We start from the raw sequence: 6,090 nt of genomic DNA, 5'->3' as shown, positions 1-6,090 counted from the left end.
GAAAAACTTTCCACAATCAAGAGCACTCGGTTTGTTTGTCCGTCCCATTTTGAAAAGAAAATGTTTCGGGACAAACACCATGATCATCTTCACAGTTTTGCGTCAGTATTTCAGTCCGTTGTTTCTATTTGATCTTATTGTATTGAATTGGAATGATATGATAACATGAATATTTCAGTAAACCAACAATTTTTCCTGCTGGGCATACTTTTCTGACTGACCTTGAAATGACTGGGTGGGATCATGAAAATGGTACGTTTTATGGTGCCACGCATTAATGATAATAATATAAAAGAATGTTCCTAATTATATCAAATATTATTTGTTTTGTTTTTCAGGTACCTTTTGTGTTCGAAATACATCTACTGAAATTAATGGAGTATTTGAATTCAAATCCAAAAAAAAACTGGTGTCAATATTAAAACCAAAATCTCCAATTGCAACACATGTGTCTCCTCCTGGTCCATCTTTTCCTCCTACAGGTTTGTGGTTACATTTTCTTCCCTTGTCTAAGTTCAGGCTTCTCATATTTTTATATTTTCAATTATTACATTTCAGATTATCAATTTCTTACGAATGAGAGTGAAATGGAGCCTTTCCTTTCTGACCCTGAGTCCTCCAAAAGTTAGTATGGTACATTGTGTTCATTTCCAGAGTGGAGCATGTAACTCCATTATCCATCACAAAGAGGTGTTCCAAAATTATAAATTTTTTTTACTTGGACAGGAAAGCGATCAATTGAAGAAGAAGATGAGGCTGGAAAGGCAGAGAAGTGCCCAAGAAGGGACTCTTCTCCTTCTCCCTCTTCTCTTCCTCGTCGTAAGTTGCAAAACATTCTTTGTTTGGAGGCCTCATATTTTTGCAGTCATAACACCTTGATCTTTTTTCTTTGCAAGGTTCCATAGAATCCACAGGGGCTCGTCTACGTTCTCCAAAAAGAGTCAGCATTCAGCAAATTGCTGCAAGTGCTGGAGTGCCATCTATGTCCGGACCTAGGGAAATAAAAATAGCTAAGAAGGCCCAAGAATACAGACAGATGGCACACACATTTAGAAGAAAGCTGGAAGTGTGTCGTAGAGAAAATTCATCTCTCAAAAAACTTGCATCCAGAAGATTTATTGACATGGTAGATGAACTACAAATATCTCCTGTAACTCGACAGATTGTAAAAGCAGAGATGAAGAATTTCAAGAGGAAAAAAAAAGCAAGAATATGGACACATCAAGACAAATTATTTTCTCTTGCTATTTACAAACGAAGTTCCCGTGCTTATCGGTTCATGAGGGAATACATGCTTCTGCCTTGTGAAAATACTTTGAAATCATTATTGGCAAAGGTACCACTTGAACCGGGAATTTCTAAAACTCTGCTGTCTTTGCTGTCAGAACAGGTGAAAAGAATGTTTCCATGGGACAAGTATTGTATGGTCTCCTTTGATGAAATATTTCTGAGAGGAAGTTTGTTTTTCAACCCTGGTAAGAATGTCATCGAAGGATTTGAAGACTATGGCCACAAGGGCCGCACCAATAGAGTGGCTGATCATGCACTAGTATTCATGGCTCAAGGACTAAACACAAAATGGACATTTCCTGTAGCATACTTTCTTGTCAGCAAGACATGCCCGTCAACCATGTTGAAAAGTCTCTTGGTTGATGTCGTGAAATCTCTCATGTCTATTGATTTGATTGTGTTTGGCTCCATATCTGACCAAGGCCCTACTAATCAAGGGGCGATTTCTGAATTGAAAAAAGAGAGTGGTGATGCTGTATTTTACTCGGTTGATGGTCACAAGCTTGTTCATATCTGGGACATGCCCCACATCCTGAAAAACGTCCGGAATAATTTACTCTCAAGTAATTTAGAATTTGATGGTGGAGTGGCCAGGTGGAGACACCTCATTCAATTTTTCAAACTTGACGAGTCCTTGTATAAGATGTCAAATCTGACCTATAAACATTTGAACCCTCAAGGCCGAGACAAAATGAGAGTTCCCATTGCAGCTGAAACATTAAGTGCTACAACATCAAGAGCTATCAAAACATTTCAGGCCTTGAAGAATTGTCCTGAGCTGCTGGAATCCCTGATTTTTGCAAAACTCTGTGATCAGGTTGATCTTTTTTTTGATTTATGTAATGGTCCAAGAAGTGGGGAGAAGGTGAAGGAAACTAGAGCAAATGTCACATCACTTTCACTTCACCATGAAAAGTGGTCTGAGGTATCTGCTGCTCTTAAAAACTGGACATTCATCAGAAAATCAGATGGCTTACGGCATGTGCCCCCTTGTGTGAATGGATGGATCCAAAACATCCAAAGTTTTCGTGCTTTGTGGAAGAAAGTTGAAAATTGTGGTCTTAACATCTTGAAATTACGTCATCTAAACCAGGATCCTGTTGAAAATTTGTTTTGTTTAGTGCGCCAATGTGCTGGAAGTGCCACTGACTTGACAACCAGAACTTTTGCTGCTGCTCTCAAAACTTCATTGGTGACAAGGTTTGCATGTCCAGTTCGTGATAAAAACTGTCTTGATGACGAGTCTTTTTTTGTGAGTGATCTCTCTAAATTATTACTATCAGCTGAGCAAGCAGAGAGCCCTTCCTTGAATGATGAAGAATGTTTGATACGTGGTGATATTCCTCAAAAGAGAAGTCCCATTTCAAGCAATCCTGTTGAGAGGCAAGGGCCAACCCAATTGTTAAGCTCCATCATTACCAGCATTTCCCAAGAGATAAAGTGCGATGAGTGCTTATCTTTACTTTGCTCACATGAAAGAAGACGTGACACCATGCTCGTTAGTGCATCTTCATCTCTGGATTTGTTTCCTTCGGCTGCTTTGGTTACATTGTATCTTAATGCACTCTCCACATTCAATCAAAAGTCCATCCGACTCCTCCATAAAAGGAATGTCACAACTGAAATTGCAGAAGTCTGTAATTTGTTGGATTGGTCTAGGGTATTCTGCCCTGCTCATCACGAATCAGAATATAAGAAAATCATACTTGAAAAAACTGCTAACTTGCTTATCAAATCCAAGATTAAAGACGTCAACCAAAAATTCAAAGAAAAAGTTGTGAGACGCTCAAGACAAGTGATGGCAAGTGACATAAAGAATTGTGATGGGCTCAGAGCCTCTGAAGAGTTGACAGAGATACATTCGGCAGATTTGCAGTTTCTTCTAGGACCAGGTTTTTTAAGGCCTCTCAAATCTCCTTTGTGTGTTATTGGAATGCACTTTGTCATCTTAATATATATTGACAATTCCATATCGCCAACTAAATGTATCATTTTCTGTGTAGAATTTACTTAATATTTTTGCCGGTGGTCATGTGCATTTGGGCGAATCATCACACAGTATTTTTCTCCTATCCATTTTTTTATGTCATTTGCCATCGACTGTTGTAGGTTACTGACATAAAAAGATTCTCATAGAGCACGGTAACAAGTTTTCTAGTGGGTCTTGGTTTAGATTTTATTTAAATGTATGTTCCTATTCTAATTTCCAACTGTTTCCTCAAAGCATGACAGTTAAATCACAGTTTTCTGTATCGAAGATCATAAGGAATCTATTGTGTCTCTCTGCATGATTATCTTATCTTTTTATTCCTTTTTTTAAACACATGTTTCAGGTTTTATGGGACGAGCCATCATTTTCGTCACCCCATTCTCCTATTTACATCATCATTCATGGGAAATTTAGATGAGTCTATAAATTGTGTTTCACTTGATGTTCCTTTAAATTTTACCCCTTGTGACAGTAAAGCTTTTCTGAAAGTTTGCCTCTTGTTTCAGGGGTTGCTGCTGCCGCTGTGCCTGCTGGGTGCTCCACCCCTCAAAGGGGTTCCACAAGCAACGTTCCAATAACACCTATGAGGACCCCGGTGAGGGCTGAAATGGCTCCTCCTGCGTCGTTGTTTGTGACCCCAGCGAGGCAGAAAGTGCTGGCCAACTGGCAACCTCCACCATCGCCTAGCACTCCAATGGTACTACTAACTTGTAACCTAACCATTCCAATGTAAAACTACCCATTTCAAATCAATCAAGTTACACTGTATTTTATCGCCTGTTTCAGAAAACCACTGCTGCTGAGATAGGATTGGCACAAATGAAAGATTTGGCTGTTTCAAAAAAAGTAAGTCTTCTTACATCTCTTTCTTGAAAGTACAATAAATAGTCAGCATATCACAATATTTACAATTTTTTTCAGCTTGGATCTTTAACTATGCCTCTGCTGAAACAGTTCTTGAAATCCCAAGGAAAGCGAGTTGGAGGCAACAAGACCGAATTGATTGTAAGAATTCAAGAGCTGTTTGGTGTGTAACAGAATTGCTTTGCTTGTTTGTTAGTATGTTGACATTCTTCCTTTTCTTTAGTTGGTTAACACTTTTGAATTTTCTATGTTTGTTAGTATTAACGAATTTTCTATTTTTGTTAATCTTGACGAATTTTCTATTTTTGTTAATCTTGAAGAATTTCCTATTTTTGTTAATCTTGAAGAATTTCCTATTTTTGTTAATCTTGACACAGTTCATTTATTGTCAATAAATGATACCAACAATAACTGTTTTGGTTTTGAACCCTTTGAATCTCCCTCTTCTTGTGCTGCCAACGTGATAACAAAAATACACTAGGCATGGCGACGCCAGGGTGACAATTGGTGCCGTCAGGTTGGCAAGAGCCCAGGCCGACTCGGTCCACAGGCGACGGCGCTTTAGCACTAGGTTGGTGGGGGTTGCTTCGACACAGAGGCCAAAAAACTCGAGGGTGAGAACTACCCGACTCTGCCTCTCGTCACCCTAGCACAGCATCGCAGGAAGCTGGGCACTGCAGGAAGCCTGTCGTGCTTGCCCGAGGCGACGATGAGCAAGGGTGAGTACTGCGTTGCGTATCGTACTGACTGAGCTGCCACAACCAGTGCCTGAGTAGCCCCCCTCCCTTTCTGCAAGTTAAATAAGGTTTGACAATTGTCGTTTTTACAGTGGAGATGACCCTGACGAGCAGGAGAATAAAATGCGGGCCTTGGCACGAAATGTGGCAGACAATCTGAGGACTACCCTGGTTGTCACGCCAACTTATCATCTCGCCACTTTGCTGCAGCCGCACTTTCGCACGCTCAAAATGCTCACGTGAACTAAACGCTAGCTCTTAAACTCACGTCACTCACGTAATCATCAAAGTCGTGTCGTCAGACTCTGATGATGAGCCATGTGGGCCGACAGGAGGCCAAGGGAGGTCGTCAAACTCTGACTCCGAGGATGAGCCATGTGGGCCGACAGGAGGCCAAGGGAGGTCGTCAGACTCTGATGAAGAGCCATGAGGGCCGACAGGAGGCCAAGGGAGGTCGTCAGACTCTGATGATGAACCATGTGGGCCGACAGGAGGCCAAGGGAGTGGCTCCCTTGTTTATCGACGTGAAGGATATTGTTACCATCGAAACCAGATTAAGAATGGGACAACCTACTTTGACCGTGAAAGACGCAAAAGGCGTAAGTGTAAAGCCACAGGTACTGTGTTAAGGGAGAGTCGGTTCTGAAACCTGACAAGGGCCACCACCATCCCAAGCAATCTGAAGGGTTTGGGGGCCGGGACATGAAAGCTAAAATTGTTGGCTGAGCGATAGCGAAGCCCGTTACTCCAGTGCGGTTGAAAAGTTTTGTTTGTCTGTCTGTCCGTCTCTGTGTGTGCACTACTCCTGAACGGCTCGGCCGATCTGGCTGAGATTTTGCAGGGTCGTTCGACATGTTTTTAGCTCACCACACCCCAAAATGCAGCTTTCACTCTCAATCCATTCTGCCATATCGGTCAAAAAACACTTAAAAAACGGCAGAAAAAAGTCAACTTTTAAGGTACTTTCAACTTCTAGTCAAGATTCGTGTCGTTTCATATGTTTATGAGGCTGCTGATGACGAACATAGAACCCATTCGGACCCCCGACCCACAATTTAGTTCAATTAGTGTAGTTCTGATGAGCAAATGCTTATTGCAGAGGGAATCACGCCCATTTCTACGGTCTGTCTAGCGAAGCATAGCCTGCTAGCGCCGCAGGCCAAGGTTGGTGTTAACGCCAGGCGTGGATTGTCGAAACTGGCGCAGCAT

The sequence above is a fragment of the Thrips palmi genome, unplaced genomic scaffold (genome assembly GCF_012932325.1).
Source record: "Thrips palmi isolate BJ-2018 unplaced genomic scaffold, TpBJ-2018v1 HiC_scaffold_17, whole genome shotgun sequence".
Lineage (NCBI taxonomy): Eukaryota > Metazoa > Arthropoda > Insecta > Thysanoptera > Thripidae > Thrips > Thrips palmi.
This window is presented reverse-complemented; position numbering follows the sequence as displayed.